The sequence below is a fragment of the Rhipicephalus microplus genome, chromosome 8 (genome assembly GCF_043290135.1).
Source record: "Rhipicephalus microplus isolate Deutch F79 chromosome 8, USDA_Rmic, whole genome shotgun sequence".
In the NCBI taxonomy this organism is placed as follows: Eukaryota; Metazoa; Arthropoda; class Arachnida; order Ixodida; family Ixodidae; genus Rhipicephalus; species Rhipicephalus microplus.
The window spans coordinates 141,790,099-141,804,980 of NC_134707.1; positions in this window are offsets into that span (position 1 = coordinate 141,790,099).

Genomic DNA, 14,882 nt, shown 5'->3' on the forward strand with positions numbered 1-14,882 from the left:
CAACTATAAACTCAAGTAGAAACTCCCCAACTGGAAACTCCGCAACTAGAAACTCCGCAACTAGAAAATCCACAACTAGAAACTTCACAACTAGAAACTCTCCAACAAAAAACTCCACAACTAGAAACTCCACAACTAGAAACTCCACAACTAGAGACTGCACAACTAGAAACTTTCTTTTAGAAACTCCTCAGATAGAAACTACGCAACTAGAAACTCCACGACTAGAGATTCCATAAGTAGAAACTCCACAGCTAAAATTTTCACAACTACAAACCCCACAACTAGAAACTCCACAACTAGAAACTCTGCAAATAGAAAAAGTACAACAAGGAACTCGAAAACTAAAACTCCAACGAGAAACTCTACAACTAGAAACTTCACAACTAGAAACTCCACAAATAGACACTCCACAACTAGAAACTCCACAACTAGAGACTCCACAACTAGGAACTCCAAAATTGAGACTCCACAACTAGAAACTACACAGATTAAAATTCCACAACTAGAAACTCCACAACTGGAAACTCCGCAACTAGAAACTCTGCAACTAGAAACTTTACAGCTAGAAACTCCACAACTTGAGACTTCGCAAATAGAAACTCGTCAACTGGAAACTCAGCCACTAGAAACTCCACAGCTAGAAACTCCACAACTAGAAACTCCACAACTTGAAACCCAACAAATAGATACTCCACAACTACAGACTCCACAACTTGAAACACCACAAGTAGATACTCTACAATTACAAATTCCGCAACTAGAAACTCCACAACTAGAAACTCCTCAACTAGAAACTCCCCACTAGAAACTTCACAACTAGAATCTCTGCAACTAGAAACTCCGCAACTAGAAACTCTGCAACTAGAAACTCGGCAACTAGAAACTTCACAGCTAGAAAGCCCACAAATATAAACTTCACAACTAGCAACTCAACAAGTAGAGACTGCACAACTAGAGACTCCGCCACTAGAAACTCCACAGCTAGTAACTCCGCAACTAGAAACTCCACATCTAGAGACTCCACAACTTGAAACACCACATCTAGAAACTCCGCAACAACAAACTCTGCAACCAGAAACTCCACAACTAGAATTTGCACAGCTAGAGACTCAACAACTAGAGGCTCCTCAACTAAAAGCTCCACAACTAGAAACTCCATAACTAGAAACTCCGCAACTTGAAACCCGACAACTAGAAACTCAACAACTAGAAACTCCACACCTATAAATTCCTCAACTTGAAACTCCACAACTAAAACTCCCCAACTAGAAACTCCACAACTAGATTCTCCACAACTACAAATTCCACAACTAGAAACTCCACAACTTGAGACTTCGCAACAAGAAACTTGGCAACTAGAATCTCCACAACTAGAAACTCTGCAACTAGAAACTCCGCAACTACAAACTCCGCAACTAGAAACTCCACAGCTAGAAACTCCACAACTTGAGACTTCGCAAATAGAAACTCGTCAACTAGAAACTCAACAAATAGAAATTCCACAGCTGCAAACTCCACAACTAGAAACTCCACAACTTGAGAGTTCGCAACTAAAAACCCCAAAACTAGAAACTCCACAACTAGAAACTCCACAACTAGAGACTGCACAACTAGAGACTTTCCATTTAGAAACTCCTCAGATAGAAACTACGCAACTAGAAACTCCACGACTAGAGATTCCATAAGTAGAAACTCCACAGCTAAAATTTTCACAACTACAAACCCCACAACTAGAAACTCCACAACTAGAAACTCCACAACTAGAAACTCCACAACTAGAAACTCCACAGCTAGAAACTCCACAACTTGAGACTTCGCAACAAGAAACTTGGCAACTAGAATCTCCACAACTAGAAACTCTGCAACTAGAAACTCCGCAACTACAAACTCCACAACTAGAAACTCCACAGCTAGAAACTCCACAACTTGAGACTTCGCAAATAGAAACTCGTCAACTAGAAACTCAACAACTAGAAACTCCACAGGTAGAAACTCCACAACTAGAAACTCCACAACTTGAGAGTTCGCAACTAGAAACCCCACAACAACAAACTCCACAACTAGAGACTCCACAACTAGAAACTCCACCACTAAAAACTCCACAACTACGAACCTCACAACTAGAAACTCAACAACTAGAAACTCCGCAAGTGGAAACTGTGCAACTAGAAACTCCGCAACTAGAAACTCCACAGCTAGAAACCCCACAACTATAAACTTCACAACTAGCAACTCAACAACTAGAGACTGCACAACTAGAGACTCCGCAACTAGAAACTCCACAGCTAGTAACTCCGCAACTAGAAACTCCACAACTTGAAACTCCGCCACTAGAATCTCCACAACTAGAAAACTCCGCAACTAGAAACTCTGCAACTAGAAACTCCGCAACTACAAACTCCGCAACTAGAAACTCCACAGCTAGAAACTCCACAACTTGAGACTTCGCAAATAGAAACTCGTCAACTAGAAACTCAACAACTACAAACTCCACAGCTAGAAACTCCGCAACTAGAAACTCCACAGCTAGAAACTCCACAACTTGAGACTTCGCAACAAGAATTTCGGCAACTAGAATCTCCACAACTAGAAACTCTGCAACTAGAAACTCCACAACTAAAAACTCCACAACTTGAGAGCTCACCACTAGAAACTCCACAACTAGAAACTCCACAACTAGAGACTCCACAACTAGAAACTCCACCACTAGAAATTCCACAACTACAAACCTCACAACTTGAAACTCCACAACTACAAACTCCGACACTGGAAACTCCACAGCCAGAAACTCTACAACTAGAAAAACCACTTCTAGAAACTCCGCAACAACAAACTCTGCAACTAGAAACTCCACAACTAGAATTTCCACAGCTAGAGACTCAACAACTAGAGACTCCTCAACTAAAAGCTCCACAACTAGACACTCCACAACTAGAAACTTCGCAACTAGAAACCCGACAACTAGATACTCCACAATTACAAATTCCGCAACTAGAAACTCCACAACTAGAAACTCTGCAACTAGAGACTCCGCAACTAGAAACTCCACAGCTAGAAACCCCACAACTATAAACTTCACAACTTGAAACTCAGCCACTAGAAGCTCCACAAATAGAAAACTCCGCAACTACAAACTCTGCAACTAGAAACTCCGCAACTAGAAACTCCACAGCTAGAAACTCCACAACTTGAAACACCACATCTAGAAACTCCGCAACAACAAACTCTGCAACCAGAAACTCCACAACTAGAATTTCCACAGCTAGAGACTCAACAACTAGAGGCTCCTCAACTAAAAGCTCCACAACTAGAAACTCCATAACTAGAAACTCCGCAACTTGAAACCCGACAACTAGAAACTCAACAACTAGAAACTCCACACCTATAAATTCCTCAACTTGAAACTCCACAATTAAAACTCCACAACTAGAAACTCCACAACTAGAAACTCCGCAACTAGAAACTCCCCAACTAGAAACTCCACAACTAGATTCTCCACAACTACAAATTCCACAACTAGAAACTCCACAACTTGAGACTTCGCAACAAGAAACTTGGCAACTAGAATCTCCACAAGTAGAAACTCTGCAACTAGAAACTCCGTAACTACAAACTCCGCAACTAGAAACTCCACAGCTAGAAACTCCACAACTTGAGACTTCGCAAATAGAAACTCGTCAACTAGAAACTCAACAAATAGAAATTCCACAGCTGCAAACTCCACAACTAGAAACTCCACAACTTGAGAGTTCGCAACTAAAAACCCCAAAACTAGAAACTCCACAACTAGAAACTCCACAACTAGAGACTGCACAACTAGAGACTTTCCATTTAGAAACTCCTCAGATAGAAACTACGCAACTAGAAACTCCACGACTAGAGATTCCATAAGTAGAAACTCCACAGCTAAAATTTTCACAACTACAAACCCCACAACTTGAAACTCCACAACTAGAAACTCCACAACTAGAAACTCCGCAACTAGAAACTCCACAAATAGAAACTGCACAACTTGAGACTTTGCAACAAGAAACTTGGCAACTAGAATCTCCACAACTAGAAACTCTGCAACTAGAAACTCCGCAACTACAAACTCAACAACGAGAAACTCCACAGCTAGAAACTCCACAACTAGAGTTCGCAACTAGAAACCCCACAACTAGAAACTCCACAACTAGAAACTCCGCAACTACAAACTCCGATACTACAAACTCCACAGCTAGAAACTCCACAACTTGAGACTTCGCAATTAGAAACTCGTCAACTAGAAACTCAACAACTAGAAACTCCACCACTAGAAGTTCCACAACTACGAACCTCCCAACTAGAAACTCAAAAACTAGAAACTCCGCAACTAGAAACTGTGCCACTAGAAACTCCGCAATTAGAAACTCCACAGCTAGAAACCCCACAACTATAAACTTCACAACTAGCAACTCCACAACTAGAGACTGCACAACTAGAGACTCCGCAACTAGAAACTCCACAGCTAGTAACTCCGCAACTAGAAACTCCACAATTTGGAACTCCGCCACTAGAATCTCCACAACTAGAAAACTCCGCAACAAGAAACTCTGCCACTAGAAACTCCGCAACTAGAAACTCCACAGCTAGAAACTCCACAACTTGAAACCCCACAACTAGATACTCCACAACTACAAATTCCACGACTAGAAACTCCACAACTAGAAACTCCACAACTAGAAACTCCGCAACTAGAAACTCCACAGCTAGAAAATCCACAACTTGAGACTTCGCAACAAGAAACTCGGCAACTAGAATCTCCACAACTAGAAACTCTGCAACTAGAAACTCCGCAACTACAAACTCCGCTGCTACAAACTCCACAGCTAGAAACTCCACAACTTGAGACTTCGCAATTAGAAACTCGTCAACTAGAAACTCAACAACTAGAAACTCCACAACTAGAAACTCCACAACTAGAAACTCCACAACTTGAGAGTTCACCACTAGAAACTCCACAACTAGAAACTACACAACTAGAGACTCCACAACTAGAAACTCCACCACTAGAAATTCCACAACTACAAACATCAAAACTAGAAACTCCACAACTAGAAACTCCGACACTGGAAACTCCACAGCCAGAAACTCTACAACTAGAAAAACCACATCTAGAAACTCCGCAACAACAAACTCTGCAACTAGAAACTCCACAACTAGAATTCCCACAGCTAGAGACTCAACAACTAGAGACTCCTCAACTAAAAGCTCCACAACTAGACATTCCACAACTAGAAACTCCGCAACTAGAAATCCGACAACTAGAAACTCCCAAACTAGAAACTCTGCAGCTAGAAACTCTGCAAATAGAAACTCCGCAACTAGAAACTCCACAACTAGAAAACCCTCAACTATAATTTTCACAACTAGAAACTCAACAACTAGAGACTGCGCAACTAGAGACTCCGCAACTAGAAACTCCGCAGCTAGAAACTCCGCAACTAGAAACTCACCAACTTAAAACTCTGCAACTCGAAACTCTGCAACTAGAAAATCCACAACTAAAATTCCACAACTAGAAACTCCACAACTAGAAACTCCACAACTGGAAACTCCGCCACTAGAAACTCCCAAACTGGAAACTCTACAACTAGAAACTCTGCAGCTAGAAACTCCGCAACTACAAACTCTGCAAATAGAAACTCCGATACTAGAAACTCCACAGCTAGAAACCCCTCAACTATAAACTTCACAACTAGAAACTCAACAACTAGAGACTGCACAACTAGAGACTCCGCAACTAGAAACTCCGCAGCTAGAAACTCCGCAACTAGAAACTCCACAACTTGAAACTCTGCAACTCGAAACTCTGCAACTAGAAAATCCACAACTATAAACTCAAGTAGAAACTCCCCAACTGGAAACTCCGCAACTAGAAACTCCGCAACTAGAAAATCCACAACTAGAAACTTCACAACTAGAAACTCCCCAACAAAAAACTCCACAACTAGAAACTCCACAACTAGAGACTCCACAACTAGAGATTGCACAACTAGAGACTTTCCATTTAGAAACTCCTCAGATAGAACCTACGCAACTAGAAACTCCACGACTAGAGATTCCATAAGTAGAAACTCCACAGCTAAAATTTTCACAACTACAAACCCCACAACTAGAAACTCCACAACTAGAAACTCTGCAAATAGAAAAAGTACAACAAGGAACTCGAAAACTATAACTCCAACGAGAAACTCTACAACTAGAAACTTCACAACTAGAAACTCCACAAATAGACACTCCACAACTAGAAACTCCACAACTAGAGACTCCACAACTAGGAACTCCAAAATTGAGACTCCACAACTAGAAACTACACAGATTAAAATTCCACAACTTGAAACTCCGCCACTAGAATCTCCACAACTAGAAAACTCCGCAACTACAAACTCTGCAACTAGAAACTCCGCAACTAGAAACTCCACAGCTAGAAACTCCAAAACTTGAAACACCACATCTAGAAACTCCGCAACAACAAACTCTGCAACCAGAAACTCCACAACTAGAATTTCCACAGCTAGAGACTCAACAACTAGAGGCTCCTCAACTAAAAGCTCCACAACTAGAAACTCCATAACTAGAAACTCCGCAACTTGAAACCCGACAACTAGAAACTCAACAACAAGAAACTCCACACCTATAAATTCCTCAACTTGAAACTCCACAACTAAAACTCCACAACTAGAAACTCCACAACTAGAAACTCCGCCACTAGAAAATCCCCAACTAGAAACTCCACAACTAGATTCTCCACAACTACAAATTCCACAACTAGAAACTCCACAACTTGAGACTTCGCAACAAGAAACTTGGCAACTAGAATCTCCACAACTAGAAACTCTGCAACTAGAAACTCCGCAACTACAAACTCCACAACTAGAAACTTCACAGCTAGAAACTCCACAACTTGAGACTTCGCAAATAGAAACTCGTCAACTAGAATTTCAACAACTAGAAATTCCACAGCTGCAAACTCCACAACTATAAACTCCACAACTTGAGAGTTCGCAACTAGAAACCCCACAACTAGAAACTCCACAACTAGAGACTGCACAACTAGAGACTTTCCATTTAGAAACTCCTCAGATAGAAACTACGCAACTAGAAACTCCACGACTAGAGATTCCATAAGTAGAAACTCCACAGCTAAAATTTTCACAACTACAAACCCCACAACTAGAAACTCCACAACTAGAAACTCTGCAAATAGAAAAAGTACAACAAGGAACTCGAAATCTAAAACTCCAACGAGAAACTCTACAACTAGAAACTTCACAACTAGAAATTCCACAAATAGACACTCCACAACTAGAAACTCCACAACTAGAGACTCCACAACTAGGAACTCCAAAATTGAGACTCCACAACTAGAAACTACACAGATTAAAATTCCACAACTAGAAACTCCACAACTGGAAACTCTGCAACTAGAAACTCTGCAACTAGAAACTTTACAGCTAGAAACTCCACAACTTGAGACTTCGCAAATAAAAACTCGTCAACTGGAAACTCAGCCACTAGAAACTCCACAGCTAGAAACTCCACAACTAGAAACTCCACAACTTGAAACCCAACAAATAGATACTCCACAACTACAGACTCCACAACTTGAAACACCACAACTAGATACTCCACAATTACAAATTCCGCAACTAGAAACTCCACAACTAGAAACTCCTCAACTAGAAACTCCCCACTAGAAACTTCACAACTAGAATCTCTGCAACTAGAAACTCCGCAACTAGAAAATCTGCAACTAGAAACTCCGCAACTAGAAACTCCACAGCTAGAAAGCCCACAAATATAAACTTCACAACTAGCAACTCAACAACTAGAGACTTCACAACTAGAGACTCCGCCACTAGATTCTCCACAACTACAAATTCCACAACTAGAAACTCCACAACTTGAGACTTCGCAACAAGAAACTTGGCAACTAGAATCTCCACAACTAGAAACTCTGCAACTAGAAACTCCGCAACTACAAACTCCGCAACTAGAAACTCCACAGCTAGAAACTCCACAACTTGAGACTTCGCAAATAGAAACTCGTCAACTAGAAACGCAACAACTAGAAATTCCACAGCTGCAAACTCCACAACTAGAAACTCCACAACTTGAGAGTTCGCAACTAGAAACCCCACAACTAGAAACTCCACAACTAGAGACTGCACAACTAGAGACTTTCCGTTTAGAAACTCCTCAGATAGAAACTACGCAACTAGAAACTCCACGACTAGAGATTCCATAAGTAGAAACTCCACAGCTAAAATTTTCACAACTACAAACCCCACAACTAGAAACTCTGCAAATAGAAAAAGTACAACAAGGAACTCGAAAACTAAAACTCCAACGAGAAACTCTACAACTAGAAACTTCACAACTAGAAACTCCACAAATAGACACTCCACAACTAGAGACTCCACAACTAGAGACTCCACAACTAGGAACTCCAAAATTGAGACTCCACAACTAGAAACTACACAGATTAAAATTCCACAACTAGAAACTCCACAACTGGAAACTCCGCAACTAGAAACTCTGCAACTAGAAACTTTACAGCTAGAAACTCCACAACTTGAGACTTCGCAAATAGAAACTCGTCAACTGGAAACTCAGCCACTAGAAACTCCACAGCTAGAAACTCCACAACTAGAAACTCCACAACTTGAAACCCAACAAATAGATACTCCACAACTACAGACTCGACAACTTGAAACACCACAACTAGATACTCCACAATTACAAATTCCGCAACTAGAAACTCCACAACTAGAAACTCCTCAACTAGAAACTCCCCACTAGAAACTTCACAACAAGAATCTCTGCAACTAGAAACTCCGCAACTAGAAACTCTGCAACTAGAAACTCCGCAACTAGAAACTCCACAGCTAGAAACCCCACAACTATAAACTTCACAACTTGAAACTCAGCCACTAGAAGCTCCACAAATAGAAAACTCCGCAACTACAAACTCTGCAACTAGAAACTCCGCAACTAGAAACTCCACAGCTAGAAACTCCACAACTTGAAACACCACATCTAGAAACTCCGCAACAACAAACTCTGCAACCAGAAACTCCACAACTAGAATTTCCACAGCTAGAGACTCAACAACTAGAGGCTCCTCAACTAAAAGCTCCACAACTAGAAACTCCATAACTAGAAACTCCGCAACTTGAAACCCGACAACTAGAAACTCAACAACTAGAAACTCCACACCTATAAATTCCTCAACTTGAAACTCCACAATTAAAACTCCACAACTAGAAACTCCACAACTAGAAACTCCGCAACTAGAAACTCCCCAACTAGAAACTCCACAACTAGATTCTCCACAACTACAAATTCCACAACTAGAAACTCCACAACTTGAGACTTCGCAACAAGAAACTTGGCAACTAGAATCTCCACAACTAGAAACTGTGCAACTAGAAACTCCGCAACTACAAACTCCGCAACTAGAAACTCCACAGCTAGAAACTCCACAACTTGAGACTTCGCAAATAGAAACTCGTCAACTAGAAACTCAACAAATAGAAATTCCACAGCTGCAAACTCCACAACTAGAAACTCCGCAACTTGAGAGTTCGCAACTAAAAACCCCAAAACTAGAAACTCCACAACTAGAAACTCCACAACTAGAGACTGCACAACTAGAGACTTTCCATTTAGAAACTCCTCAGATAGAAACTACGCAACTAGAAACTCCACGACTAGAGATTCCATAAGTAGAAACTCCACAGCTAAAATTTTCACAACTACAAACCCCACAACTAGAAACTCCACAACTAGAAACTCCACAACTAGAAACTCCGCAACTAGAAACTCCAAAGCTAGAAACTCCACAACTTGAGACTTCGCAACAAGAAACTTGGCAACTAGAATCTCCACAACTAGAAACTCTGCAACTAGAAACTCCGCAACTACAAACTCCACAACTAGAAACTCCACAGCTAGAAACTCCACAACTTGAGACTTCGCAAATAGAAAATCCTCAACTAGAAACTCAACAACTAGAAACTCCACAGGTAGAAACTCCACAACTAGAAACTCCACAACTTGAGAGTTCGCAACTAGAAACCCCACAACAACAAACTCCACAACTAGAGACTCCACAACTAGAAACTCCACCACTAAAAACTCCACAACTACGAACCTCACAACTAGAAACTCAACAACTAGAAACTCCGCAAGTGGAAACTGTGCAACTAGAAACTCCGCAACTAGAAACTCCAATGCTAGAAACCCCACAACTATAAACTTCACAACTAGCAACTCAACAACTAGAGACTGCACAACTAGAGACTCCGCAACTAGAAACTCCACAGCTAGTAACTCCGCAACTAGAAACTCCACAACTTGAAACTCCGCCACTAGAATCTCCACAACTAGAAAACTCCGCAACTAGAAACTCTGCAACTAGAAACTCCGCAACTACAAACTCCGCAACTAGAAACTCCACAGCTAGAAACTCCACAACTTGAGACTTCGCAAATAGAAACTCGTCAACTAGAAACTCAACAACTACAAACTCCACAAGTAGAAACTCTGCAACTAGAAACTCCACAACTAGAAACTCCACAACTTGAGAGCTCACCACTAGAAACTCCACAACTAGAAACTCCACAACTAGAGACTCCACAACTAGAAACTCCATCACTAGAAATTCCACAACTACAAACCTCACAACTTGAAACTCCACAACTACAAACTCCGACACTGGAAACTCCACAGCCAGAAACTCTACAACTACAAAAACCACTTCTAGAAACTCCGCAACAACAAACTCTGCAACTAGAAACTCCACAACTAGAATTTCCACAGCTAGAGACTCAACAACTAGAGACTCCTCAACTAAAAGCTCCACAACTAGACACTCCACAACTAGAAACTTCGCAACTAGAAACCCGACAACTAGATACTCCACAATTACAAATTCCGCAACTAGAAACTCCACAACTAGAAACTCTGCAACTAGAAACTCCGCAACTAGAAACTCCACAGCTAGAAACCCCACAACTATAAACTTCACAACTTGAAACTCAGCCACTAGAAGCTCCACAAATAGAAAACTCCGCAACTACAAACTCTGCAACTAGAAACTCCGCAACTAGAAACTCCACAGCTAGAAACTCCACAACTTGAAACACCACATCTAGAAACTCCGCAACAACAAACTCTGCAACCAGAAACTCCACAACTAGAATTTCCACAGCTAGAGACTCAACAACTAGAGGCTCCTCAACTAAAAGCTCCACAACTAGAAACTCCATAACTAGAAACTCCGCAACTTGAAACCCGACAACTAGAAACTCAACAACTAGAAACTCCACACCTATAAATTCCTCAACTTGAAACTCCACAACTAAAACTCCACAACTAGAAACTCCACAACTAGAAACTCCGCCACTAGAAACTCCCCAACTAGAAACTCCACAACTAGATTATCCACAACTACAAATTCCACAACTAGAAACTCCACAACTTGAGACTTCGCAACAAGAAACTTGGCAACTAGAATCTCCACAACTAGAAACTCTGCAACTAGAAACTCCGCAACTACAAACTCCGCAACTAGAAACTTCACAGCTAGAAACTCCACAACTTGAGACTTCGCAAACAGAAACTCGTCAACTAGAATTTCAACAACTAGAAATTCCACAGCTGCAAACTCCACAACTATAAACTCCACAACTTGAGAGTTCGCAACTAGAAACCCCACAACTAGAAACTCCACAACTAGAGACTGCACAACTAGAGACTTTCCATTTAGAAACTCCTCAGATAGAAACTACGCAACTAGAAACTCCACGACTAGAGATTCCATAAGTAGAAACTCCACAGCTAAAATTTTCACAACTACAAACCCCACAACTAGAAACTCCACAACTAGAAACTCTGCAAATAGAAAAAGTACAACAAGGAACTCGAAAACTAAAACTCCAACGAGAAACTCTACAACTAGAAACTTCACAACTAGAAACTCCACAAATAGACACTCCACAACTAGAAACTCCACAACTAGAGACTCCACAACTAGGAACTCCAAAATTGAGACTCCACAACTAGAAACTACACAGATTAAAATTCCACAACTAGAAACTCCACAACTGGAAACTCCGCAACTAGAAACTCTGCAACTAGAAACTTTACAGCTAGAAACTCCACAACTTGAGACTTCGCAAATAGAAACTCGTCAACTGGAAACTCAGCCACTAGAAACTCCACAGCTAGAAACTCCACAACTAGAAATTCCACAACTTGAAACCCAACAAATAGATACTCCACAACTACAGACTCGACAACTTGAAACACCACAACTAGATACTCCACAATTACAAATTCCGCAACTAGAAACTCCACAACTAGAAACTCCTCAACTAGAAACTCCCCACTAGAAACTTCACAACTAGAATCTCTGCAACTAGAAACTCCGCAACTAGAAACTCTGCAACTAGAAACTCCGCAACTAGAAACTCCACAGCTAGAAACCCCACAACTATAAACTTCACAACTTGAAACTCAGCCACTAGAAGCTCCACAAATAGAAAACTCCGCAACTACAAACTCTGCAACTAGAAACTCCGCAACTAGAAACTCCACAGCTAGAAACTCCACAACTTGAAACACCACATCTAGAAACTCCGCAACAACAAACTCTGCAACCAGAAACTCCACAACTAGAATTTCCACAGCTAGAGACTCAACAACTAGAGGCTCCTCAACTAAAAGCTCCACAACTAGAAACTCCATAACTAGAAACTCCGCAACTTGAAACCCGACAACTAGAAACTCAACAACTAGAAACTCCACACCTATAAATTCCTCAACTTGAAACTCCACAATTAAAACTCCACAACTAGAAACTCCACAACTAGAAACTCCGCAACTAGAAACTCCCCAACTAGAAACTCCACAACTAGATTCTCCACAACTACAAATTCCACAACTAGAAACTCCACAACTTGAGACTTCGCAACAAGAAACTTGGCAACTAGAATCTCCACAACTAGAAACTGTGCAACTAGAAACTCCGCAACTACAAACTCCGCAACTAGAAACTCCACAGCTAGAAACTCCACAACTTGAGACTTCGCAAATAGAAACTCGTCAACTAGAAACTCAACAAATAGAAATTCCACAGCTGCAAACTCCACAACTAGAAACTCCGCAACTTGAGAGTTCGCAACTAAAAACCCCAAAACTAGAAACTCCACAACTAGAAACTCCACAACTAGAGACTGCACAACTAGAGACTTTCCATTTAGAAACTCCTCAGATAGAAACTACGCAACTAGAAACTCCACGACTAGAGATTCCATAAGTAGAAACTCCACAGCTAAAATTTTCACAACTACAAACCCCACAACTAGAAACTCCACAACTAGAAACTCCACAACTAGAAACTCCGCAACTAGAAACTCCACAGCTAGAAACTCCACAACTTGAGACTTCGCAACAAGAAACTTGGCAACTAGAATCTCCACAACTAGAAACTCTGCAACTAGAAACTCCGCAACTACAAACTCCACAACTAGAAACTCCACAGCTAGAAACTCCACAACTTGAGACTTCGCAAATAGAAAATCGTCAACTAGAAACTCAACAACTAGAAACTCCACAGGTAGAAACTCCACAACTAGAAACTCCACAACTTGAGAGTTCGCAACTAGAAACCCCACAACAACAAACTCCACAACTAGAGACTCCACAACTAGAAACTCCACCACTAAAAACTCCACAACTACGAACCTCACAACTAGAAACTCAACAACTAGAAACTCCGCAAGTGGAAACTGTGCAACTAGAAACTCCGCAACTAGAAACTCCACAGCTAGAAACCCCACAACTATAAACTTCACAACTAGCAACTCAACAACTAGAGACTGCACAACTAGAGACTCCGCAACTAGAAACTCCACAGCTAGTAACTCCGCAACTAGAAACTCCACAACTTGAAACTCCGCCACTAGAATCTCCACAACTAGAAAACTCCGCAACTAGAAACTCTGCAACTAGAAACTCCGCAACTACAAACTCCGCAACTAGAAACTCCACAGCTAGAAACTCCACAACTTGAGACTTCGCAAATAGAAACTCGTCAACTAGAAACTCAACAACTACAAACTCCACAAGTAGAAACTCTGCAACTAGAAACTCCACAACTAGAAACTCCACAACTTGAGAGCTCACCACTAGAAACTCCACAACTAGAAACTCCACAACTAGAGACTCCACAACTAGAAACTCCATCACTAGAAATTCCACAACTACAAACCTCACAACTTGAAACTCCACAACTACAAACTCCGACACTGGAAACTCCACAGCCAGAAACTCTACAACTACAAAAACCACTTCTAGAAACTCCGCAACAACAAACTCTGCAACTAGAAACTCCACAACTAGAATTTCCACAGCTAGAGACTCAACAACTAGAGACTCCTCAACTAAAAGCTCCACAACTAGAGACTCCACAACTAGGAACTCCAAAATTGAGACTCCACAACTAGAAACTACACAGATTAAAATTCCACAACTAGAAACTCCACAACTGGAAACTCTGTAACTAGAAACTCTGCAACTAGAAACTTTACAGCTAGAAACTCCACAACTTGAGACTTCGCAAATAAAAACTCGTCAACTGGAAACTCAGCCACTAGAAACTCCACAGCTAGAAACTCCACAACTAGAAACTCCACAACTTGAAACCCAACAAATAGATACTCCACAACTACAGACTCGACAACTTGAAACACCACAACTAGATACTCCACAATTACAAATTCCGCAACTAGAAACTCCACAACTTGAGAGTTCGCAACTAGAAACCCCACAACTAGAAACTCCACAAC